The sequence below is a fragment of the Passer domesticus genome, chromosome 10 (genome assembly GCF_036417665.1).
Source record: "Passer domesticus isolate bPasDom1 chromosome 10, bPasDom1.hap1, whole genome shotgun sequence".
Taxonomy (NCBI): domain Eukaryota; kingdom Metazoa; phylum Chordata; class Aves; order Passeriformes; family Passeridae; genus Passer; species Passer domesticus.
Window position 1 is genome coordinate 31690682 of NC_087483.1, and position 26117 is coordinate 31716798.

Genomic DNA, 26117 nt, shown 5'->3' on the forward strand with positions numbered 1-26117 from the left:
TCATTTTAAAGTGTCCTCCACAGTAACTGAGGAAAGGTTCATTTCTCTACTCTTTATGCTTAAGAGTGACTCTTGAATGCATTTTGCTTTTCCTAATCTAGATTGGCTAAATTAGAAAATTAGGTTAACTAGCTGTGTAAAACAAGTTAGTTGTCTCAACTAAAATGGTAGCACAGGGAAGATGGCAGATTCATGTAAATAGAGAAACAGATGCAGCTGTAGCACTTAGCACACACTGGAAACTTGGCTATTTTGTTGAAGAGAGGAAGGACAGAAAACTTTAAAGCACTGGCATTCTTGGAGCATAAATGAGACGAGCTGAAAGTGTCTTTTATAATTGTTCTTAAATGTGTTTTGTATTGCTCGTGCTGTCCCTGAAGAGGTCTGTGTCCATACGCTTCAGGGAAATTTCTGAATTATATCCTTTCTCAGTCTGTGGGAAGAAAGAACTGCTGAAGGGTTTCATTCTCCTCTGCATGGGGAGGAATATTTTTCTTGCTGAAAAATGCAGTTTTGGTCTCCTCAGAACTGGATTAATTTGGTGGATGATTTTCATGGGGAATTTTGTATGTGGCGAAATGTCAAAACAATTGTGTCTTCATTGCATTCCCATTACTGAGGGCTGTGGTGAGAGTACACTCCTGGAGAGGAGAGCTTTGCTTTGAACTATTTTCACATCCAGACCAAGAGTGGATGTGTGCTCAGGCCCCATCGTCTCAGGAGAGCAGCATAACCACTAAGCTACCTCAAGTTTGCCACCTTAATCTAAGTGGTTTCCATTCAGCAAAAATAAATCATTTATGTCAGTATGACTCCAGAATGATTTTTTAAAAAATGTTTGGTTTCACTGCTATGCAGGAATATCAATTATCCTCCCTACCTTATTTCTGAGACCACTTTAAAAAGGAATTTTAATTATGCAGCTGAGGGTCTCTAATAGCATTTGCAGGAGACATCACTGGAGTTTTTTTCCCTGGAGGTTGATTGATGATACTTTTGCACCTCTATTAGTAAACTTAGGCCCAACCCATTTACAAGGCAGACTTTCCAGGCAGGCACTCCTCAAGAGGACAATGTAAACCTGGTCAGGCGTCTTTTAATTGTTGCTGCAAACTTCTCCGAACCTTGATAGTGAAAGATATCTTTGCAAAAGCTAAGCCTGGAGCAGCTGAGGGAAGTGTTGGGGGTGAAAGGGTACCTTGGAATAAATAGCAGCAAATTCTGGGGTCACCATGGCAGTCCAGGCCAATTTTAACTTCACAGCAGGGATGGATTATCATCTGGAGCACAGGAGTATTCCCAGCCGTGTTGGTCTGAGTTGATAATCTACAGCTGAAGGGCCAGGGAGATGGGTGGGAGCTGTGAAGTACCAGCAGGAGCAGCAGAGATTCAGCTCCCAGAAGTCCTGGCTTGCAAGAGGCAGCATGGCAGACTCTAAGGCACAGTAAGCATACTTTATATATATATATAAGAAAGGAAAAGGCTGCCCTTCCTCCTTATCTGTTAAAGGCAATGGAATATCTTGAGCCAGCTTGTGCAGTGAAAGGATTAATTTGCTGTGGATGTTTGATTAATAAAGCAGTAGTCTATCTCATTACATTTCCCCATAGTAACTGCAAAAGAGTTTCAGATGTGCGTGGCCTTTGCTGCTCTCCCCCTGCTGTGAAACAGATGTCTCGCTGACTGCCCCCAAAAAGGACAGATCAGCACCCAAACCCTCCTTCTGGCAGGGCATGAGGAGAAGCCAGAACTGAGGGAGGGAGTCAGTCTAAGTGCAAAGAACATGCCTTTTTCTTCTACAATATGAGAAAACATAAACGAGTGTGTGTGAAAGCCAGGCAATGGAATCAGATTATTTTGATTTGAAATACAGTGTTAGTTTTCTTCAGATGCATTTAAAGGTTGGAAAGCTTTCAGCTAATTTTGCTGACAGTTGCACAGTTTCTTTACTGCCTTTTGTCCTTTTCCAGGGTATCTATCCTTCATTACTCCATACTAGTGCCCTGCCTTTATCTGCAGGAGCAAGTCCTGCTCCTCGGCCCAGCACTGCAGGCCTCCAAGAGTAAATGTTTATAATGTTCATTTAGCTTTCAGTGAAATCTCTTCCAGCTTTCAAAGAAAGCTCTTTAGTTTGGTCTGCACAGATGTAAACTTTCAATAGGAGAAATTCCCTGTGTTCAGCTAATGGCTTCAGGACGCCAAGTGCTGCTGATGTGAACTATAGTTGAGTGTCCTTGTAACTTCATGTAAAAACTATGTGCTACCTCTGATTTTGGGTTTAAACATTCCATAAGAGTGGATTTAGGCCTTCTATATATGCAGCATATACTAACAGTACCTCATTTTTGTTTATGTATAAATAAGATGTCTCTCCACAAGATTTGTTGGAAGCCAAGTATGGGGTTTAAAAATGGAATAAATAAGCAATGCAACAGTAATTCTGTCATAAGGTGCATTGTATCAACAGAAGTTTATTTTATTTACCTTTTAGAGTAGGAAGTGCTCTGACTTGTTAGTTTGTTGTTGCTTTCTGATGTGTTGGGTTCTAACATGGTTCTCAGTGACTTTTGCGTTCTGTTTTCCCATAAAAAGCCTTATATCATAGTTTTGGTTATTTTCCTTGGCAAAACTTAGTATTTTATTTATTGTTAGCTGCCGTAAGTTACAGATGAACTAGCTTATGCTTAGAGCTACATATTTTATTCACTTAGTTTGCACATTAATTTAGAAAATTGAGGAGATGGTACCAGCCATAGGTGATGGAAGTTTTTCCTCTGATGCATTCTCATTTCACAACAAATCTAGCAGTGACTGAAGAGCTAAGGGATGTTGTTTCTTTCCATAAACACCCATACAAGTATTTTCTTCCCATATGTCTCAAAGTGCTTTAAAGAAATGCTTGAATATTATATACCAGATGCTTGTGTTAAGAAGCTGAGTCACAGATGGACAATCAAGGGTATCAGAACATCTGATAAATGTGTCAGAGAATGGGGACCGTTGGCTCCCTGTCCTGGGAATTTAGACCACTGTTTCATGGTCCTCACCTCTGTCCCACTGCAGAAGTGGCTTAAGGTCTGCCAGAATTCCAGGATCCTATATTCTAATGCAGAACAGATTTTCCAGGATTTATTGTGATGTCCACAAAACCAGCTGTCTTTGCAGTATGTCCACTCTGGATGAAACATTTCTTGTCACTTTTCTTTGACAAGATGGGAAAGTGAGTGGCCATAACTCTGAGCTGTGTCCTCCACGTGTCTCCTAAGGGCCAGGAGGAAAGGGCAGTGCTGGGACTGGGTTCCCTTGGTGTGTGCTGTGCACCTCTGAGCAGGCATGAGATGAGCAAGTGATAAGGCAGGTTTAGCAGTGTCCTGGCAGCTCACTGATGAGGTTGAGCAGCCTTGGACTGGCCAGCCCCAGCCCAGAGGTGCCTTAGCATGCTCCACACACAGCACAGCCGTGTCTGCAAATGACTTCCAGAGCTAGCAGGCACACTAGACTAAAACTCCCTTAGGAATGTAGAAATAGAGGTGGAATAATTAGCAACCCACCAGTGCTGGACCCCTGAATTGCTCTACCTCTGTTATGGTTTACACCCATAAATTCTGATAGCTGTTGTAGGGCCATGTGTGTATGGGAGCAGGGAGAAGAGGAGAGAGCTTCTGGTAGTGATCAAACTGCATCTTAAACTCTGGGTTGTGTTGAGCCAGAAGGGTTTAATTATATATATGTAACATGCAATGAAAAGCAACATGGGTCTTGGGTAGACCATATGTCTTAAGTGCTGCTTGAGATCACTGAGAGCTGCAGAACCAAGCTTTAGATTTTGGAGATGTGGTTCAGACACAGAATTGTGCTGGTGTCCCTAAACTTTCCTGGTTTTGAATAACATTTTTGTAGCTGAGGTTTTGCAAGTATGAAGCCTGAAGCCAGCTTAAGGAAAGTTTATGATGTGAAAATTAAGTTTTCTCTAGTAAGCTGCAGTTTGTCAAAACAACTGCACACATTCCTGTTGGGCTAGAGTTTGGCAGGATGCAAAGATTGCATCTCTCCCTTTGAATATCCAGAGAAAATGGAAACCTGGCATTTTAATCTTGCATGGATTTCTACACATCCCTTTCAACAGCTGGGATAAGCTCCTCTGCTTTATCACACATTTTTCCTTGTGTTATGAATCACCACCTTCTCTTCAGGCAGTTCACATACAGAATTCTTCAGTCTTTGGAAGTTTGTCTGTTTGACTAAGGGGTGGAAAAAGAGGTTGTAAAGGGACTTGCCCAAGGGATAAGATGGATCTCAAATTTGGTTGTCTGACAAGAAATGAATTGTCATATTATTGGAGCTGGTGCTAATTGACATTTCTACTTTTGGGGAAATATTTTGTGAAAATTCACTCCATTTTCCAACAGACCTCTTAAGAGGGTCTCACAGAGAGGAAATTCCATACATTTTTTTGCTCTGGAAGAAAAAAAAAAAAAAAAAAAACCCCAAAACTGGTTTTAGTTGATTACTCTGAAATGAAAGAGAGCAGCTGTCTGCTCCAACTCCCCACTCCCAGGGAAGGAGGGCTTAAAGCGCCCCTTAAGCTTCATGTAGAGTTTGGATTCATGGAGCTCTCACAAGCTGTGTGCAGCAGCTTGGGACGGGCATCCTGGCTCCCAGGTGCAGAAGGCAGTCCATGAGGTGGGGTTTCCTGGGAGCAGAAGCTGGGGAGTTTGGGTGTCTTCCTGGACAGCTGCTGAGGAAAGAAGCAGCGTTCTGACCCAGCCCACAAGCAGTTACCTCTAACTCATGAACAGCTATAGACATTTCCAGTGTGGACAGCCTGATGATTTCTACTGGAAATCTCCTGTGACAGGAGCTCCTGACCTCTCGTACACAGGTTTTGGTATATATGCAATATGTAGCACATTGCTGATAAAGCTGTTTAGTATGATTAAGATTTGGAGTATTGCTGGAGCAGAGCTCAGTTGGGGAATCTGCTTTTGCAGGTCTCTGTTTGGATAGGAGCTTAATGGTGGTATCCAAGCAGTTGTAAGCAGGAGATCAATAAACCAGAAACGTCTGAGTTATTCCCTTTCTGCTTTGTGACCTCGCTATTTTAGAGCTTTCCCTTTTATGAAACTCGCCCCGTGTGAATTGGCTCACAGCTGTAAGAGCGATTTAGTTCCACTCATTAGTGATGAAGCAAAGGTCCATAATAAAAAAGAAAGGATAATACATCACCTAATGTATTTTTTTCCCGGGCTTGATGCATATGGAGCACTTTAAAGTATTAGTTGTTTTCAGATATAGTAAAAGTATTGTGTGTTTTGGAAAACTTAACGGCATAAGTAATAGGAGACCTCAGCCATACGTTTGACTGTTAAATCTTTTCTGAGAAGTATGGAGAACCGTGTTTGCTCGGCATGTGTTTCTGTGAGTTATGGGCTGTGCAGATCAGCGAAATGCAGATTAGCAGTCCTCTACTGTCCTGTCATATCTCGACTCGCAATAGCAGAGTTCAGAAGTTCATAGCTTGGGGGAGGCAAAAAAAAGGAGGGAAAAAAAAAAAAAAAAAAAAAGAAAGTTTGCTCTGACTTACTTGTGCTTTTATGAAGACTGTCTGGAGCTAAATAACCCCTGGTGAACTTGTATCCTCCACCCCAGCTGCAGCCTTTCAGCTCCAACAAAGACCACTCACTAAATCCAGGAAATGGAGCGGCGCGTGGGTGAGTGGCTGACTCCGCATTCACACCCTGCCCGTGTTCCGGGGGAGCCCAGCCCTGCGAGCAAAGCCCTCTGCATGTGCGCCTGGAAAAAATAATTCCTCGCTATCCACAGAAAGCTGCACTTTCCATTGAGTTTTTCCAGCAGTGCAGCTTTGTAGAAACCACAATAAAAACATGGGGCTGCAGGATTTTTATTCTTTACATTCCTCACTGCACAAAAAGCAGCACCAAATGTTTTTCTGGAAGCAGGATTTCCAGCCATGGAGCAGTGATTTAGGAGAGTGAGAATATCAGTTTCCAAGAATGTTTAGTTTGGAAAACTTGGAGATTTACTTGAGACATCACCGATCTATCTCCTCCACTTTGATTACTCCGTTTCCACATACATTTATTTAGCCACCGGCTGTTGTTCTTTTACCCTCGAAAAATCTGTTTTGATGCCCCTAAACATCGTCTTCTTTGTTATGCTAAGGCGGGAGATAGAGCGGCATGCAGAGAGAGAGAGATAAAAGCAGTGTTGTTTTATGGATCCTACGCAGTGTACTTTGCAGGAACTTTTAAAAATAATTTGCACAGTGCTCCTCAGTGGGATAAATGTTCTCTAAGATCATTTACAAAACACGAACAAAAGAATAGTAACAAAGACGAGTAAGCACAGATTTCCTCATTTCACAGGTGAAGAAACAAAGCTCTGTAAAACTTATTTGTTGATACAGGGCTTGGTCAGGGTTAAAAAGGGTGAGGCTCAGCCTGCAGGGCCATCATGTCCATATATCATGGTAGTGGCAGTGAGATGGGAGTTTAAAGTGCCTGAGGAAAGAGGTGGCTGTTCAGCAGTTTAGTCATTGGACTTTGCTGCTTGTGTAAATGACATCTTGGAGATGCTTTCAGGTGACGTGGATTTCTATCACTGGGGTATAAAAACAACCCAGAACCTCAACTGCCCCTGTCAGGTGCTGTAATATTTTGTATTAGAGAACTTTATAGTTAAAAAAAAAAAATTACATTTTATGGTTCTCAAAGACCAGAAGTTTCCTTGGGACCTTCAGCTCTGCAGCCTGAAATGAGGCAAGCAGGCTGTTGTGCCAAGGAGGAGAAGGTCCCCAAAGGAGCAGCTATGGGGGAATGCCTGACTGTCCCTGGCACTATCCATTTGCACTTTTCATTGAAACCAGTGATTAGTGGTTTAAAAACAGTTACAGTAAAGCTTGTGAGAAGAGATTAATGCAGAGTAGTTGGAGCTTTGCACATCTCCTTCTGACTGTGCTGTTCTCCAGCTGCTGCCTGGTGGCCTCTCTTGGGAGGCAGATGATTTTCAGACTCGCTGTACTTGGGGCAATGCTCTTGGTCAGTGGTAGATTCACAGGAATGCTGTCAGGATGGGACTTGGAGCCCACATGCCTTGCCTGGAAGCCATCACTAGTCCCCCCAGTGCAAATGCCTGCCTCTGAGAGGCTGAAAAATTGTCCGAGGTGCCTTGTGGAGCCACATTCATGGACTTTTTGGCCCCTCCACTTGCACCAGGATGCCCCAGTCTCTGCTACTTGTGAGAGAATGTATTTAGAATTTTTCCTCTGCAAGGTATTGGTCAAAGGCAACTTAAAATGATCCAGCTGTTACAATCGTGTTTCCATCTTTACCCTTCTGGCACTCTTGTGGTCATACATGATACACATTCACATGCTGAAAACAGATTTTTTAAAAATTCCTCCCAGAATCCTGTTTTTTAGCTGGATCAGTTCCCTGAACTGATTGACGCTGTGATTGCATTAATATGAGCACAGGAGAATGGGAGGGAAGATGGAGGCAGGCAGGACAATGGGATCACAGCATCCAGGCTTGGTTTGGTGTAAGCTGTCTCCTTGGTTGAACAGGCTGTATCTGTGGTGGCTGATGAGGCATAAATTTGAAGATAATTTGTGCAGGAGAATAGCAAAAAAATCCATTGACTGACCTCCCAAGACAGTGGCAGTAATCCTGTATCTCAGCTACTACACAGCCTAAGTAATTCTGTCTTTTAGTTTTTTTCAATTTATTTTTTTAATCAGTTGGTTATACAGTGGTTTCACTCTAGTTGTGTTTCTGCAGTGTGATCCTGCTTATCAGTAACTGGGATTATTCTGTAGCTGGAGCTGAATCTCTCATTGAGCAGCTCCAGGAGAAGGGCTGATCCCCAGAGGCTGCTCTGAACTGATGTACACCAAGGGTTTTGCAGCCTGCAAATGTCAGGCTGATTTTTTTTTTCCTTTTCTCACTGGACATTGCTATGTACTCATAACTGCAGGTACAGCTGCCTTTTTTTCAATCACCTACTGCATCAAGACAAAAATTACTTTGGCTTTCAGTGTTTCTGTCTGGGTTGCTTTTCTCCCTACTGTTTGCAGGACATCCTGGGACACAGAGTGACTGTCCTGCTTAGCCTGTCTACAAGCTGTTCTCTGCACACTTCTAGCTGTGCTTCAGCCATGTCTCCCAAAGGGCTTGACAGTAAACTGGAGTCATCTGTCTTGCAAATGGCCTTGTCTTTAATTAGAAAATCTTTAATGTCTGCAGAGTCACACGTGGGTGCCAGAGTTTGCAGCTATGTAATATAAGTTCTGTTGACTTGCTGGTTTTAGATGTAAAGTTTTAAAAAATTATCTCTTAAGCCTCAGGATAGCAGTGTCCATTGAATCCTGCTTGCAGATTTTCATGAGTTAATTGTGGCCGAAAAAACACCCCCTCTAATTCATATTTTTCCACCAGTGAATCACTAAAAAATGTCTTTGATTCATTTTCTCATCTTCATCCCCAATGGCCAGCAGACTCTTTATTTTCACTGTCTCTGTACAAGTGCTAATGCATTTTTTTGTTTTGTGTTGTGTTTTTCTGGTTTTGTCCTGTAGTTAGGTATCCTGAGCCTGTTTGTTCTGGGTAAAGCATTGGCTTGTTTCCTATCAGTGCCACGCTCTTCCTGGCTGTAGCTTTTGTGGTCTGGCTGCTGCTGCCAGGTTTTGTGCATACCATGTGCTGGGTAGCACTGAGAGAGTTGTATGTGACTCCAAACTGCAGCCTGCTTCTGATGAGGGACTCTGTGGGAATGCTGTGACTCGAGCCAGGGCAGAAGCCATGTAGGTTTCTTGGTGTACCCTCCCAGTCTCTCTCATCCATGTCCATCCTGTGTTATGGGATCCTACCTTGCGCCAGGTTTCAAAGGAGCCGTGTCAAAGGGCAGGACCTTGGGTGGATTCTTTGCCAATAAAGCCTTTGAATTTTCTTCCAGTTTTGTAGGAGCTAGAAAAGCATAACCATGACTTAGCTTATGGGGTTGTGGAAGAGAGACATAGCCCAAGCTTAGATGGAACACAGGACTCCTGTTTCCTTTTTCATTCCTGTAAATTATTCCTATATATTATAGCATGAGGAAAGGATGGTGCTTCTCTCAAGAGGCTAATATTCCCAACTTTGGGAACCATTTCATGGACAAAGCTTGTTGAGTTGTGCAGAGAAAACTGTTGATGAAATAAAACAGCTTCATGAGAAGCAATGCCTAGTGCTTTGTCTGTGAAGGAATCAGTCTTTTATGAAAGACTTTGAGTTCCCTGATTTATTTATTTATTTTTCCATTGAATGAGCAAGATTGTTTAAAAAGGGTGGTGGGGAATGTCACTGGGGAAAAGCCCCCTCCTCTACTCACTCATCGATTCTTATAACATTAAAAAAATTAATTTAAATTGCCACTTTCCTCAAAATGAAGTGTAAAGCTTCCATAGTTCTGTTGTTTAATTTCCCAACTGGATATGAAATTAAGGAAATTGTAATTGTTTGACCTCTCGCATCAGGGAGTCTAGGTATTTTTTCATCTGTTTCACCGGAGTACATCTATATGAGAATAATGGCTTCCCTAGAGACTCCATTTCTTGTAAAATACAATCTAATGAATTAAAATACAATCTAATGAATTAAAATATATCTCCTCTTCTTGGTGCTTTTTCACGCTGTGACCTGCCTTGGGTTTGAGTGCAGGGTGGCTCCTGTTGAATTGTCTGAAGGCTCTCAGCATACTTCCTCCTGCTGAATTGTTCTTCCTGAGGTTTGCCCATTGATTCCATCCTCTGCCTTGGGTCGGTTGTCTTTCTTACACGGTTCACTAATTTTTCCTCACTAAGCATTGCTAATGTGCCTTCCACAAACTTGCAGCTTTTTGAGCTTTGATCCAGGACCAAAATCAGCAAAAACAACTAAAGAAGCAGGATTTTTTTTCCTCCTCCTTTCTTTGTGTCGTTTGTTACTGAAGAGGACTGCAGATACTTAGTACAATTTAAAGCCAGACAAAAAAAAAAAAAACCCTCTCGTTTGGTGATTTCTCCAAAACACCAGTTGATTATTGTTGGCAGGGATATCACACTGGAAAGGACTAGCTGTTCTGTGTGGTTTTGAGGCCAGAATACTGCTGGGACTGTCCCTGGTGGTTGGGTGGAGCTCTCTGGGTACCTGCCTGAGAGCCACAGCATTCACATGCAGCAGATGGACCCCTCTTGGAGGGAGGGAGGAAGTTCACACCAAAGAACAAAGCTCTTCTCCTTCAAAAAGTAAAAAAAGATACACTGAATATCACTAGAAAGCAGCAAATATTCGTCTTGAAATCTCTGTGCTCTGTATGTCTGATAGATGGATGCAAGATTTTTCAGGAGATCTAATACACTGGCTTTTAGAAAATAGCTGGGTGTGTCAGAGTGTGAAGGGAAAATTCAATTCAAAATTCAAAAAATGCATTCATTTTGAAGGCTCTTATAGAGAAATGTTTGTCCCAAAATCAGCACTGGGAGAGGTGGGAATGGAGGCTGAGCTGACTTGCCACCAGAATAAGTGTATTTTGCTCTTGAAGAGAAAAGGTGAGCAAACATCAACTTCACTGATATATTTAGCTCTCAGTGATTGCAAGGATGAGTTCAACTGGATCCATAATCCCTTGCTTAGCTCTTATTTCCCAAACAGGCCACACAAGTGGCCTCATGCACACCCATAGCAGCTGGCAAAACAGCTCCACTTGCGCAATGGAAGAAGTTGGCAGGAGGGGACTGTCAGGAACGTTTTGCCAGGATTTCATGGCAGAGAGGTGACTTTTGTCATACCACACAAAAGTTGGTCCAGGTCCGATCAGAAGTCAGTCTCATTTCAGGTATTAGAAGTTCTGGTTTCAGAAATTCCAATCCTGTTGCTTTAAAAGGAGAGGAACTTTTCAGCTTGCCCCAAAGAAGAAAGTGACAAAAAGGCTGGCTGTGGTTCAGGGCAAACCCCTCCATGCCAGGCTGGCAGAGGAGGCTCCCAGGAGCAGGGTGTGATGGCCGGGCTGCTCCGTGTGCTGCCAGACCCCATGGGTGTGCGCTGAGCAGCAGGAGCAGAGCCTGCCCATGGCCCACAGGCAGCTGTGAGGCAGCAGCAGCAGCAGGCAGCTCGCTGCCAGCACGGCTCTGGCACCGCAGAGAATCCAGCCCTTTGTATCTAACCAGCCAGACCTAATACACTGACATGGTCGTCATCAGATACAGTTGACACATGTTTAAAGGGTGTATCTCGCTGCTTTGAACAAGTGGGAAAGTGTTCTTGGACTGCTTTGCTCTCCGCATTTCTACGGAGTTTCCCACTGTCCATTTTCCATAGTTACTTACAGCAATTAACTGGAATCCAGGGCTGCAGCGGCTGCATGCATAGTCTCTCAAACCACACCTGTGGCTTTTTTGTGTCACATATAATTCATGACTGAGTGACACTTCCTGCCTTGTCATCTTTAGTCCTGGATGAATGAATGGTGTAGCTAAATCAGCTTAGTGCCGAACTAAATTGGTGGCTCATGTTCAGCTGTGGCTCTTGCACAAGTCGTGCAGAAACTTATTTGTGTTGGTATGGCTGGGTGTTCACTGGAGGCTCCAGCTCTTTTGATATCGGATCCACTCACAGCTTGCATGTCCTGCCTCAGCTTTATTTTCCCTTCCAGAGGCATAGATACTGCATGAATCACTGTGTCTTTGCTGAGGCTCCAATGGGCAAAGGTATTTGTTCTGAAACCTCACCAGGCTGTAATTAATCTGTAGACGAAAGGAAATGGTTTTGTGACAGCTAAATGAAGACCAAATAATGTGATGTGATGAAAGGTATGCTCAGCAGTCGGATTCAGGATCTGAAGTTATAGGAGTTTAGCTTTATGGTGAGCTGAAAAGTGTATGAAAAAAGAACTGCCTCTAGTCCCACTTAGCAGCAGTCAAGAGCAGAGGAAAACCTGCATATAATTATATATATTAATATGGAGAAAAGTGAGAAGAGTTTAAAAAAAAAACTATGTTATGTGTTATTCTGTGTATTTGAAAACATTTGGAAAACTTACACATAAACTATATGGAGTGCTGTACACAGGAAGGCATGTGCTTTCTGCATTAGATCTGTGAGATCAGCATATGTGCCAGAGAAAAGGCTGGCTTTTCTTTAGTTATGCTGAGATAGAAGACATCTGATAACCTTAACAAAAATATTGCAGATTTTTGTAAATTAGGCTGAGGAGTTTGTTTTTCTCTCTCCCCCCCCCGCCCCCCCCTTCTCCATTTTGAAATTATTTGCAGAAGGAAAGAAGTTGCTGATCATCTTGTTTGAAAGTTAAATATTTCTCCAGTGAAAAGTTTGGGGGCTATCTTTTTGTTTGTTTTTAAAGAAGGAAGAAATATTTTGAAGTCACGTTTCAGCTTGTTCATCATCAATTGCACCTTTGATGCAGGTTTTACTTCATGCATAGCTGGGATTGGTTTTAGCAAAAAGGCTCAATGGTAAACGTGGCACCTTCCCTGTAGTTTGCTGCCTCTGACCTGTGGAGTAGGCACTCAGACTGGTTGATGCTGAACATTTCAAGCAGCAGCAGTGGATCCTTAGATAACTGGATGATCTTCCAAAGCATTGAGATTTCTCATCTCCACTTCTGTAGGATCACAGAATCCCAGAAATTTTAGGTGATGGGAAGCTGAGGGGGGCTTTTTGTTCCCAGCCTCCAGCCCCAGTGGGACCTGCCACCAGCACTGGGTTAAACTGGTCATGGCTTGTGTAGTGGAGTGTTGCAAACCTCTTTGGAAAGAGGTGCCTCAGCCTCTTGAGGGTGACCCGGTCCAGCACTGCATGGTCTTCCTGGAGAAAAGTTTTCTGAACACCCATCCTGAACTCTTTAGGAAGTGTCACATCATTTGCCACCAGAAAAGGTCTGGCTTTGTTCTGACTGCAGGCTTTTACATTAGATCATATATACATGCTTATTTTCTGTTTTGTCCTAAGACTTTGAAAAGGAAACTGCAGTTAGAATGTATTTAAGATAAAACCAGATTAGGATTACCAAATTTTAATAAAATCTTCGTTTCACTAGGGCCGTATCATAACTATGCCTTAGTAGCATTGTAAGACTGTGACAGTGTTGTTATTAGGATTATGATTATTTTCATCACTATCTATCTCTATACTCAACAGGAACATACCATTTCAGGCTGCTATCCCTAATTCTGATAGCAGAAAACAACGATTTTTATGACTGAACAGAGTTGCATAATGGCAGGAGAATAAGTTTGATTCTCTTATGACTTCAGCATCATCAACAAAATGATCAAGTACTGTAAACTTACATTATAATTATGATGTCAGAAACAATATAACTTGGTTTTCAGGTTGACTGAGAATGTGCCCTGGGAATTCGGCAAAAATATATTTTTCTCATTTGGAAGCTGAATAAGTCCTAACAGAAGTATTTCAAGAATATTTATGTAGTTCAGTGATGTTATACTCAGCAAGTATTTTATAAATAGCTGAAGTTTTAAGACCAGAGCATCTCATTTTTGGTTCTCATTTTATTTACTTGTCATAAATGAACTCAGGACTCTGCGTCTTTTGTTTTTTGCTTCAGTATGATTTGCATCCTACACAGCTACAGAAATACTCGCTTTTCTCTGAGATGGAAATTACTAATTTAAGTAAGCAGGTAGTAGATAGTTTGAATCTTGAGAAATGAATGGTGAAGGAAGAGCTGTTTCAGTGCTTCAGTTAAGACATAGGACAGTATTTTCCAGTCAGTGTAGAGAATTGGCTGTTGGAATTTTAGGGACACTCTGGAATATCTTGTATGTGCAGTGATGGGCCAGGTATCTTAACTCCTTCTGGCTGTATAATTTCTTTAAAGCATCTTATGGACATCCAAAATCCTCCAGAAGTGAACAAAGGTGATACCTGGGTCACTCTGATAGAGAAGATAATGCAGACCCATACAGGACACTGGCTGCTTCTCCAAGTCACGTGAAGGGGACTGTTTCCTCAAAGCAAATCTTTGTACTTCTAGTGACTTAGAGTGGGCTTTGTTTTCAAGATATTTCTGGTCCTTCCTTAAGGAAGGCTCTTCTCAGTTCTGCTTTTGGGGTTTTCCAGGATGATCTGGAGGAGGTGGTGAAAGCAAAGGGACATAGTGGTGTGGAGAACAATGCCATCTCTCATACCACAGTGGGTATGTGAGCTCATCATCTGTGGTGGGAAGCAATAGCCCTTCCAGCAGCAGCTTTGGAAACAACAGCACCCACTGGAGCTGGGCATCCTGGCTGTGCAGCAGCACAGCTCTGTGGGCTTGCTGTCTTACCTTCATGCCTCTCTCCTCCCCTTCCCCCACAGTTTCTACCATGCTTTTTCTTGTAGACAGCAATATAGGATCAGACTGCTTTTCATTTCCATCACTTTTCCCTGCTGTGACTGAATCTGTTGCAATTAAATTTTAATTGAGATGCACACTGCTTAAATAGACACAAGACAGCTACAGCTATCGCTAATTAATTTTCTTCCAAAATGACAACATTTAATAATTATATTTCTTGTCACTTACATTATTTATACAAGTTTAACTCTGGGAATTTTTTTAAAGACACGTCAGCTGTGAAAGTGCTTTATGGTGTTAATCTCCTGTAAGGCAATTGTGATTAACTTCAGAAGTGGAAGTATGTTTATGGTGCATTTATTAAAATAACATGTAGCTCTACAAGCTTCAGGAAAGATTGAGGTATTTCTACAATAAGGTAATAGTGTTTCTGGTTGCAGTATTAAAATCTAGAGAAGCCCTAATGGTAATAATTTGTGCTTCTGTATTAACTCTGATCTGATGATCTCTAAACACTTTCTGACTGCGAATGAACAAGCTCACACCTTCTGCAGAGATGCTTCCCCAGTTTCTCACTTCATCTGACATAGCACAAAGAGATCATCTGCTGCCCCAGCTTGCAAAAGTCCTTGCCCTCTGCTGCCTTGCTGTAATACTGGGCAAAGCAAATGACCTTTTTGTATTTTAGTCTGAGGAATCCATCACTGGTTGCTGTCAGACAGGGTGTTGGATGAGTGGGACCATTTGTCTGTTGCGGTGTGACAGTCCTTAGGCGGTGCTGTGACAATTTGGGGGTTCTGTCTGTGCTTGAATACATCATTGCTGCATCGTGGCATGACTTTGGTGTTTGCAGAGAGGTGCATCATCATCAGCCTCCAAACTTCAAACATTCACAAAACGGGCAGAAATTTCTCGGGACAGCTGTGAGGAGAATTTTTCCAGCCTCTCCTGTGGGGATGTGTGGCCGTGATGTTCCCTCTGCAGAACAAAGGAGCTGGCTATTGAAGGTGAGATGCATCAGCCCTGGGGTTTTACTGGCAGATCAGGAAACTTTGGGAATGTCTGAAGAATAAGAGAGCCTTTTTTTTTTTTTTCTCAGTGAGAGTCCTGTCTAGGGTGAAAGTTTAAGCTGGAAGCTGCAGCAGAGGGATTTTCTGGGTCAGAGAAATAAATGTGGGAGGGCAGGACAGGTAAGACTTGGATCTCTCAGAGGACCCAAGACCAGTAAAAGTCAAAACTAGATGTGAAAAATGACTGCAAGTACCTGGGTGTGCATATTTTCTCTACTAGCATCTAGTGACTCTTTAGAAATCTTCACACCTTTGTGGTCACTAGCAAAGTAAAGCTTCTCTGGGAACAGAGCTCTGGGAAAGTGTGTGTTTGCATTTATTAAGAATGTTGGGGATTAGTACTGATGTTGTAGAGCAGAATTACTTGGATGATGCAACCCCATTCCAGGAAGGCTCAACAGAGAGGTTTTCCAAGGATGGCATGAAAAGCAATTGCACTGTATGCTGCTGTGATTAGAGGAGGTTAAGATGGTGTGGATCTCAAGGGCTGATCACTGATCAACTGGACATTTGTAATGAATCAACCAAAGGAAATTAATTTAAATATGTTAAATGTGTTTATAACGAAACTCTTTTGTTGTATATTTGGGGCTGTCATAATTATTACATAAATTTAAGCTGTTTCTTGAAATTATTTTGATTCATTTTATAGTGAATATATAGCTGTATATAACCAAAATCATTTGCCTCTGCATTAAGATGGATTTGAGTGAAAAGCTCTCTGGTCATCTTCCTGTCCTCATGTACTGTCACAGCAGCAAAATTGCATTGCAAAAGCTTTTCATTGTCACTTCACTTTATTTTCCCCTCAACTTTGACTATAGCAAAACAGACTGGGCAATATTTAGTGCTATTTTGATATCTGTTTGGTTTCTTGGGCAGTGTTTACTGTGGCAGGGGCAAGTAAGCCAGGAAACTGTGTAGAGGATTTTTTAGAAGCAATGGAACCTTTTTGCACCTTTATTTTATCGCATTTCTCAGTAGGCTGTAGTTTACTACACTCTTCCTAAGAAGGTAGTTCAGTTAATTATTTTTGTGCTTATTGGTAATACAGTCACAATTCTTGGCAGGGACACAGGTCTGTGTAACACAGTGGGGTGGGACAACAGGGTTCCTTCCAAGTGGGCCTGTTCTGGGAGCCAAGGTCTGCTCCATTGCACCTGAGGAGACAGGAATCATTTACTTCTCTAACAAATAGATCTCTTCCTATGTGTGTTTTCCCTGAAGCTGTTTACACACGCAGTTGTTTGCTTTGAGGTCTTGCATGCTCTGTAATTTGGATGTGGTGCTGGAGTTGCGGATGGTTTGTTCTTTGATTGCCGATTCTCACGGTCTGAAAAAGGCCTTCAGCTGCCAGTGCCCTTGGGGGCTGTGGGGGCTGGAGCCCAAAAGGCCACAGGTTTGGTGAAAACTGTAGGTTTTCTGCATGACTCACAGTGTGAGTGTCCAGGTCCCAGCCAAAGGGCCAGGCAGCAGCCACGTGGCCTTGGGGCTGTGTTGTGTCATTGCACTGATCGGCAGAAGGGAAGGTCTGAACATTAAGGAATGTTCACAGCCAGCAGTCTTGTGTTCTAAAAATCTCAGCAGGCTGCAGCAATGGAAACCAATCCAGCACATGCTTCAGGTCTTTCTCTGAAGGCATCTGCCTGAATATGTTCTCTAAATAGAGAACAATATTTGGTTGCAAGAGTGCTAAGGGAAGACATCTACTGTTTTCTCAATATGCCACTAATGACTGGAGGATGTCCATAATTTTTGTTTTCAAAAAATACATTTTCTTTGTTTTGTTGGGTGTTTGTTTTGTTTTGTTTTTTCTTAATTAGCGTTTATAAGCATTTATTAGCAATAAACCTGTGAAGTGTTGAGTTTGTGGTGATGATACAGTCTCCAAGACAGAAAGTATGTTGAGCTGTCTCACTTGTAATACATGAAAGGCTGGCTAGTGTCCAGGAGGACAAGGTGGTACCTAATGTTGGGCAGCTATGGTTTAAAAACAAGAAATTGTGTGGTCATCTATAGTTGGTGACAAGTCCCCCATCCCTGTGCCTTCAGTACTATGAAAGTTTGGACTCAAAAGGATGAATGTAGAGATGGGGAAAAACAGATGTTCAATTTCTTCAGTAGAGAAAAAGCTAACTGGGTTTTCAGTCAAGTGCTAGGTTGTGACAGCAATTAAAATGCATACTTGAGGAGGTTTTTCAGTATTTGTAGCATATAATTTTGAATGTCAAGATTCTCTGACACTGTGTTATGCAGAGAGCAAAGGGAAATAAGAAATATAATCTTTCTTTTGGTAGAGGGATAAGTGAGTTATGGTAAATGAGTTATGCAAGTGATTATTCCCTTACAGGAGGGAAAATAGAGTTAACTGTGGAACCCTAGTACTTCTGAAAACAGAACAGGAAAATCAGAACTGGTTCCTGATTTTCTGAGGGGATCTGATTATCTTATTTTGGAGACCTGTAATGAAACAGAAGGCAGCTCAAGTTAGTCGTTTCAGTGGTGAAAACTAATTATGAGTGAGACTGGGAGCGGGGAGATATCTCTGACCTGTATGACCAAACCCACTCAAAGAACACATATTTAGGCCCTGATGGAAGCAAGTGCATATGCATTTGCTGAAGTCTTCCTGAAGCCAGTGAGATTGAAAGCATAGTGTGGTAGGCTTTGATAGGCTTTGAAAGAGGAGACAATGGCTGAGGCAAAACAAAAGAGCATGCCATCAAAGGATGTAAAGCGAAGTGACAGGAAAAAAGTGACAAGCTAGGAAAATGTTCTTTGTTCCCACATTCTGAATGGCTGTGAAATCAGCTTTGTACTCATTAGAGCCAATGTAAAGGAACTTGCTGTAAATGAAAATGAATGGGTTAGAGGCTGGTGTTTTGAGTTCAGATGTGTAGGTGAGTGGCAGGAAGCTCAAGGAAATGCCAAACTCTGAGACACTGTGCAGAAGGAAGAAGCAGGAGTCAGAGGTGGCCTAGAGGCAAAGTCTTACAGTGAGGTTGGAGGAATCTTGAGGACCACCCCAGGTTTCAAACTTGGATAACAAACAAGATGCTATCCACTTCTATAGCATTTGGCATCCTTTGCTAGCTTCTAACTATGGCCAGACTTCTGTGAGAGAGATTTGAGAGACAGACTGAAGTTTCTGTGTGGTTGGAGGGAATTAGGTCCAAACTAGGTCAATCTGACAGTAAAGTGTAGGTAAGATTTAGTGGAAAGAAAGCCCAGAGGCAACTGGGCTTTGAATACAGCTTAGCTGTAGTGAACAAGAAGGAAGATGGAAAGAGTTATAGACACAACTGGGATTTTGGGTTTAGAGGGAGGCAGACCAGAAAAAAGAGGTAAAAAAGAGAGAAAGAGCAAGGAGAGCAAAAAAAGTGGCTGTGGCGTATTTTAGAAGATGGTTATGGGGGAGTGAGGTGATTAAAGGAAAGAGTAGATGAAACTTCAGGATCAGGGAGGAAGTTGTAGATGGGAGGTAAAAGAATTAGCTTGTTTTTACTGTTTTATCAGAGCTCAACAAGCTTGCATGCAGAAAAAAGATATGGATGTAGAATATAATTATGTGCATTAATATAAAGCAGAAATAATGCACAATAACTGCAAGGTATATTGTAACTGTTTTAGTAAATAGTTATATATTAGTTATAACTGGTTTAGTTACATCTAAATAATAACTATAACTAAAACCAGATATAAGTGTATGTGTGTATACAGACAGGCTCCTGTGCAAGAGTTCTGTCCTGAAGAATTTATATGAATCCTTTGCATTTTGTCTTAAATTAGAAACTATCAAGGAACGAAAGCAAATAAGGAGGCAGGATTTACAGAATCTTCTCAGGTTAGCCTGAATGACTTGAGTCTTATGTAATGAAATAGTTGAAAGAATCTTCTTGTGTCTAGTGGCCACATCAGTCACTGTGCCTTGAATTCTGGAAGAGCCTCTGAAAATCTGTGTGGGCTCTACAGGTGCAAATGCACTTCCCAGTGTTGGGGCCCTGGCCTGGCTGCCACCGCTCACGGTTCTTCTGCTTCTCTTGCTTCAGCTGCGCTGTCACATACACACAACGTGGTCCCCAAACCTTCCCCCTGAGCCATAGCAACCTGCTGACATTTGCTACAAGTTCACTGCTGGCCTGTGTTTTGTTGCAGTGAGTTTTGGGGACATGAGATGTTCTGGCTTGTCAGCCCAGCTTGTTTTGTATGTGAAGCAGACGCTGCAGGGCTGCGGAGGGCCAGACCTCCTTGTATTCCCGGTCTTCTCTGGGCTGTGGAGGTACCACTGCTGAGGTTGAGATGGGAGCTTTTCCCTTAGCTTTTTTAACAAGAGAATGAAATAAATTACAGTGTTGTTCCTTTCTTGGTTTTGATGCTGGCAGCTGCTTACCAGATCAAGAAACCAAGTGTAGTGTATAGGCTACAAAGTGAAGATTGAATGATATTCTGTTGGTGAATGGTTTTATAATTTCTCAGTCATCAAAACACTTGTAGCATGGTAGACATAACTGCATAGTGAAAAAATGTATATTCTGCAACATTGCCATTGGCAGGACATAAACACCTGTCCTAAGTCCTTATCACAAAAGAAAAAAAATGGGGAAGTTGGAAGGTAGACATTAGTTTTGTTGTCAGCAGAGACAGACATGCTAAAATTTAATCATAATAAATGCAGATGTTTTGATGTGTGAAGGTATGGCGAACCAACCATTAATAATATCCTGATACGTAGCTGCACAGAGGATCAAGGTGCTGATCTAGTCTAATCTTCTCTATAATAGTGTCAGAGGACTTTCCTGTACTTAAACCCATGCTGTACTTAAAACCCAGGTCCTGTGATAAGTCTTAGACTACAGCAGACCTCCTGAAAAAACACCTGAACAAAATGTCAGCTTTGCCATGCCAGAAAGTCTGACACCAGCCTGAACCCAGTGCTCTTTTCTGTTGAAACTTGGAGCCTTGTTTGTAATTGGAATTTCTCTAGTTTAATGTCTGTCTCTTAGCCTTTGCAGTTGTGTATGTGTTAATATTACTGATCAGGTCATTCTGCAAGTGCCTCTCTGTTGACCTCTCTTTCATTTTTCTCATGAGTGGCACAGGAGTCTCTGCAGTTTTCATCGCTCTGCTTGCACTGTGGGCACCAGAATGGCACACACTGTCAGTTCAGCATTAGGCAGAGAGGCATTACAGCCTCCCAAACTCTGTGTAGACAAACACATATTGCTTTAATCGTTTTAATGTTGGTACCCTCCATAGAGCTTCTCAGCCACTGTCTGCCCGCCATAAACTTCAAGTAATCTCCAGTCAGTGTTTCTCAGACAGTTTTCATTTTAATCAATTATTTTCCAGATGTGTGGCCTTGTATGTGGTTGCTTTAGAACCTATAATCTTTATCTAGGCCATCTAGGCATGGAGAGCATCTCACTGGTATAAAGCAATCATCTTTATTTACCATGTCAACAGCCATTTGTCACTCACAGGCTTCATGACTCTGTATTTGTTTCCAGTCCCTGATACACAAAATGATTGTAACTCTCCATTCATATGAATGTTTCCACCAGATTCAGTAATACCAGTCAGGACTAATTTGTGTATTAAAGGAGCTATTCCACTTCTTGTTTATTACGCGTGTTCGTAGTGTTACAATCTACACAATTAAGGAATCTCTTCTCTTTGAGTCCCTTGGTACCTTGATTAATTTTAATCTTGACATCTTGATTTCTGGCTAAATGAGTGCTCATTTTCACCCTTGTCTTTTGTCATTAGCTTAATACCCTCCTGAATACTTTAGCCTGTCTCCTGAAAGACTTATTCCCATCCACTGTAATGACAGCCAACCACATTGTGCAGTTTCTTTTCTCTGTAGAAGATGGACCTGCACTGCTGAAAACATAGGGGCTCTGCCAGTCACCACTTACTTAACTTTTAATTTCTGGAAAAATATATAGCTTTGTAATTTGAGTCACAGCTCACAGAAATGGAATGTTCTTCAAAGTATTGATTTCATTCTTCCTCTTGTAACGTTCCTTGCAAGGATTCTTGGTTCTCCCTAAATTTTTTCTTCACCAGCATGCTTGTGTCCTTGCAGACTAGTCTTTGTTGTGGTTCATGGGTGCATTCCATATAACTCTGACCTCTCCTGCAAAAGCCACTGTCAGATATGTCAACAGTTTTAGGGTTTTCAGATGCTGGTTGTGAGCATGAGGCTTACCTTGGTGACCTCCATGAGTCTTTCCAGTCCTAGATACTCTATGTTCCCTGAGAAACTCTTCTCCCATTCTCATCTGGATGAATTTTGAATCTCCTGTTTATGAACTGCCAACCATTTTATGTGGTCTGCATCCTGCCTTCAGCTGGCAACTGGAGTCTTATAAAGACAATATGTGGAGTGGAATAAAGTGTGGAATAGCAGCTTGTGTGGTGTATGTGTTCAGCAGAGGAAAACGAGCCAACTGAAGTGTTGCTTTTTTGTTTTTAATTACATTCTCCTTTTCTTCCCAGGCTTCTCTCTTCTGCATGCTTACATGTGTGCCTCTGGAGGGAGAATTCAATAGGCTGATGAACAGAACTGTAATGTTTAAAAATAAACCAAAATTTCATAATGAAACATGTTCTGAAAGAACCTAGTTGCTGTAGGGATTTTTGCAAGGATGCAGTCCTTCATCTTTCATTGCTCAAAATAAAGATTTTCATTTCTTGAGCCAAATGAGGGGTTTCTTATCCAAGCTTTGGAGCCTGTTCAATGTCATCTGGATGGTCTAGCCACTACAAGACATTATTACTCATCCCATCCCTACATAAAGCAAACCCATTAAACTTCAGTGCATGTGGTTTGTATTTGGGGTTTCATTCATGAGAGTTGAAAGTGCCCAAACTACTGCAGCACGGAAGTGAAACCCTGAGAGGATTCTCCTTCAGTCACCACCAAGCCAAAACATTCACTTCTCAAAACCTCCCTTGAATCCAGTATCAAGGCAGCTCTTTTCCTGTTAGCCAAATCTCCTGCACTGACCCTTCGCCACTCTGTGGAATCTGCATAAACATTTCTGCTCAGAATCACTTTCTGTTCCTCTTGTAGTATGTGAAATTTACTTTTGTAGTATCTTTTACTCATAAACCTGATGAAAAGTCATTAGGCTATTAGTGATTTGCAATTAGAGTCTAATTTTCTGGTAAACAGTTTAATGGTCCTCCACCCTGGTCTTCATGCAGTGTGTCACCCACTCTGTTTGGCTGTAACCCACCCTGGTGTAGCTGCCAAGCACCACAGATGTTTTCTCTGACATCTCAGTTATTAGCAATTTCTGCTCTTGTTGGAGCATGAAGACTCGATGAAGGGGGTTTTTGGGGGGTTCTATATTGCCTTTTTTTTTGTTTTCCATTTCGGTGTGCAAAGGTTTCCTAAAATGAAAACAATACTTCTTCATTAGATACATGTGTGCACACATAGGTAGTATTTGTCTTGTTGGTTCTGTTTTTGGAATAAACACAGACAGTTGTGTAACAGGAAATTGAAAACTTCTTTGGATTTACATCAAAAAGACAAACTTAGACGATGCTTTGCCACAATTCTCTCACACTTAAAACAAAAGCAAACAAATAAACAAAACCCAAGTGAAGATTCACGGACCAGTTATAATGGTGACGCATCACTTTTAAGCAATTTTTGTTTACCTGATGGCATCCTCCCATATTTTTTGCAGCATGTTAATACAGAGTCTGACTGCAGGAGTGTCTTGATTATCTTCTTTGACGTTTTTTTCGCATGTCGGAATTTGCTTAGTGGAAATTTTCTCATGATAAGACATGTAGGATTGGTTTTGTAAAATTACAAGCATGACTTTGTTTTCCTGTTCTACCACAAAAGACTCTTCCCTCCAGCCCCCACTCCTCCATCTTCTCAGTTCTTCCAAAGTAAGAAACAAAGATAACTTCTGAGGGAAAGGAGGGAAAGTGAGGTACCCCAGCCTGCATGCCTCGGCATGGACCAGTGCTGATTCTGTGTCTGGCTTTGAGCTTTTATGTCTGTTCGTATGTTTTGATGATGTATTGTGATTGTTTTTAACCCAGCATCTGAAAGATAATTTTTGTTCAAGGCTGTAAGGTTGGCATCTTGAAAATATACTGGAAGTGGGGAAACGATTCAAATGTTCTGTTATTTTATAAATCAGACTTGTTTGTAATGAAGCAGCAATGCTTAAGTGACATTAGTGTTTGTGAAAAATAGGAACACCAGGCTAAACCTGAAAATGGCTGAAATGTTAGTTCATCTATTTAATATCATCTCCTTTCCAATAAATGCAGCCCAGAAAGTAAAATGGCTTTAGAAAGGGAAAAATCATTTATGTTGCAATACAGTAGCCTCAGTGCTGTCACTTGGTGCCGCAGAGTGTCCTGGGACAGAGTGTCCTGGGATAGCCTGGCCTGTGGTTGACATTCCTGAAGGACATGTCTCTCCCACAAGTGCCATGCTACCTCTGTCAGCCCTGCCCAGGACCAGGGGGCACAAGGGCTGGCTGCCCCTCTGTGGATGCTGGCATTGCAGCCTTGCTGCCCAGGACCCATCAGTGACTGGCTCCTGCTGGAAGGTCTCCCAGGGGCTGGTTCTTCATCAGGTAGCTGAATATTTGCAGACAGTCCATATGGTGATAATTTCTGACTGCCACCACTAACTCCAGTGTCCTTGTTTGGTGTAAGTGGAAAGCTGCTGTGGTCAGTGTCAGTGTAAGCAGGGGGGATAGTGCTTGTGACTTTTTGAGATGGTTTCCTTTCACGTGGCTGGGACCACCTGAAGCAGTAAATTCTTTCTGTGCCTAGACACAAAGTCTTAGGTACTCCATGTACAAAGAGTGATGGAGCAGGCTGGAAGGCCACATTCTTTGAAGCTGTTTGCAGGGCATATTTCTTCTACCAGAGACCCTTGCATGTCACTTTTCTTCTCTGTGTCTCTCTTCCCTCTGTGCCCTGCCTCCCTGTTCTATCCCAGCCATGAGAGATGACATGTTGTGCCTTCCCCTGCCCCAGCAGTGGATGTATCTCCATCTCTTGGGCAATCAGGTCTGCCAAAGTCTTCTTATTTTCCATGCTTCTCTGTTCCCACAGGATTTGCCATTGTCTGTGCTCCATTCACTCATAATCTTCAGTAAGTCTTTAAGGTCATCCCGCTATCCCCTTATTTCTTGTTTTCCAGATGTACAAGGGTACATCTTCAGGAACTTGCTGCTCTTTCCACATCCATCCAGTCATCCTTGCAAACATCCCTCCTTCCCTCATGCCTCCTTCCTACCCTGCATTTTTCCTTTCTTTACTTTTCTGGTCAGAGTTGTGCCTGAAATATCCCAGGACTTGTGGAGCTGGCTGGAGGTGATGTTAACAGAGAGACACTACCAAGCCCCAGTCAGTTCTGGGTGCACTTTGACCCCTCACGGTATTGCAGAGCTCCTTCTCCTCGTGCTTTTGGTTTGCTGTTGCCATATGGAAATGGCAGATGGTGTTGATCAGGAAGTTAATCTAGAAGTGTATCCGTTTCATGCCGTACGCGAAGGATTTGTTCATTAAACTTAGAACTCTAATTTAAAGCCAATTAACTGAGTGATTTGAAGAGACTTGTTGTTTTTGAAGTTCAAAAGAGATGCTAAGTCTCTGATTTCAGCCTTTGTACATTCCAGAACCTGTATAACTATTGCAGTTTTGCCAACTCTACTGGGGGTATTTTTTGTCTCTTCCCCCCCCCCCCCCCCCCTTTTTCTTTTTTACTCTTTTCATTTTTTTGAGTGATACAACTTTTGCCATGGGCTGGAACTGTTTGGTGAAGCTTTCTCAGATTTCTCAGCAATTTTAGCCTTACCTTTGGGAGTAGGGAGGCAGAACTTGTGTGTTGTCCTATCCTGTTTGCTGCTAGCACAGCTCCCTCCTCCCTCCCTTTGGAGCCTGGTACTACTCTTCTCTGAGCAGGAGTCAGGGTAGGGGGTAAAAAAACAGATAAAAAAAAAATAACCCCTGAGGAGCTCTGTGCCCTTCTAGCCCTACTTCTGCCAACATGGGTTTGTCTTGTGCTTCCTTTCATCCCAGAAGCTAGTAGGGACCCACCACAGAAGGTTTTTTGAGGGGAAGGTACAGGAGCAGCCCCCAGACAGAGAGCTACTGCCCCAGTGTACAGCTCTAATTTCCATCTGTAATCAACCCTGTAGGATTGGCTCAAGCAAACCATTCCCAAGAAGTGTCAAGATGGGAAACCTTGTGTCAGGAGGACCTCAAAAGTGATTAGTTCTGAATTAATATTTATGCTGCTTTTACCTGAGATTGATATTCTGTACACAGTTACAGGTCCTTCAGCAGCAGACAGCCTGTTTGAATAGTCCCAAGATTTACTAGTGGCATTTAGACAGAAAAAACTTTCTTTAGTAATTTGAAGCATTTGCTGATATAAAAGAAAATAGAGGGGTCAAGTTTTGCTGTGGTACAGAGCCTATGACTTCACCGGGTTAACTGCTGCTACTTCCGTGTAATTGAGAACATAATTTGGCTCAAACCCTGGGAGACTGAAAGGATCACGGCAGCCACTGTATTAAGCCAATGTTCAGAGCAGTTGGCTCACACTGAATTTCATAAGTAGATCATGTATTCAGGAGGTTTGAGCTGTATGACACAGTCCACTGCAAAAGAAGAGATGGCGGGAGTATGTCTTTGTTT

The 26117-nt window shown here is 42.2% G+C and overlaps 1 protein-coding gene across 4 annotated transcripts in view; it reads left to right on the top strand.

Annotated features, from left to right (window-relative positions):
• GLI2 (GLI family zinc finger 2) overlaps positions 1-26117 on the top strand; it is a 205533-nt gene that overhangs the window by 35948 nt on the left and 143468 nt on the right. Inside the window, exon 6 of one of the 4 annotated variants that reach the window (XM_064434982.1) lies at positions 15209-15362. The exons of 2 other annotated variants lie outside the window; for them this stretch is intronic. The gene's annotated coding sequence lies outside the window, so the exon portion shown is untranslated. Of the gene's footprint in view, positions 1-1334; positions 1445-15208; positions 15363-26117 lie in introns of those variants that run through there. One more of the 4 variants, XM_064434983.1, reaches the window with a different exon arrangement.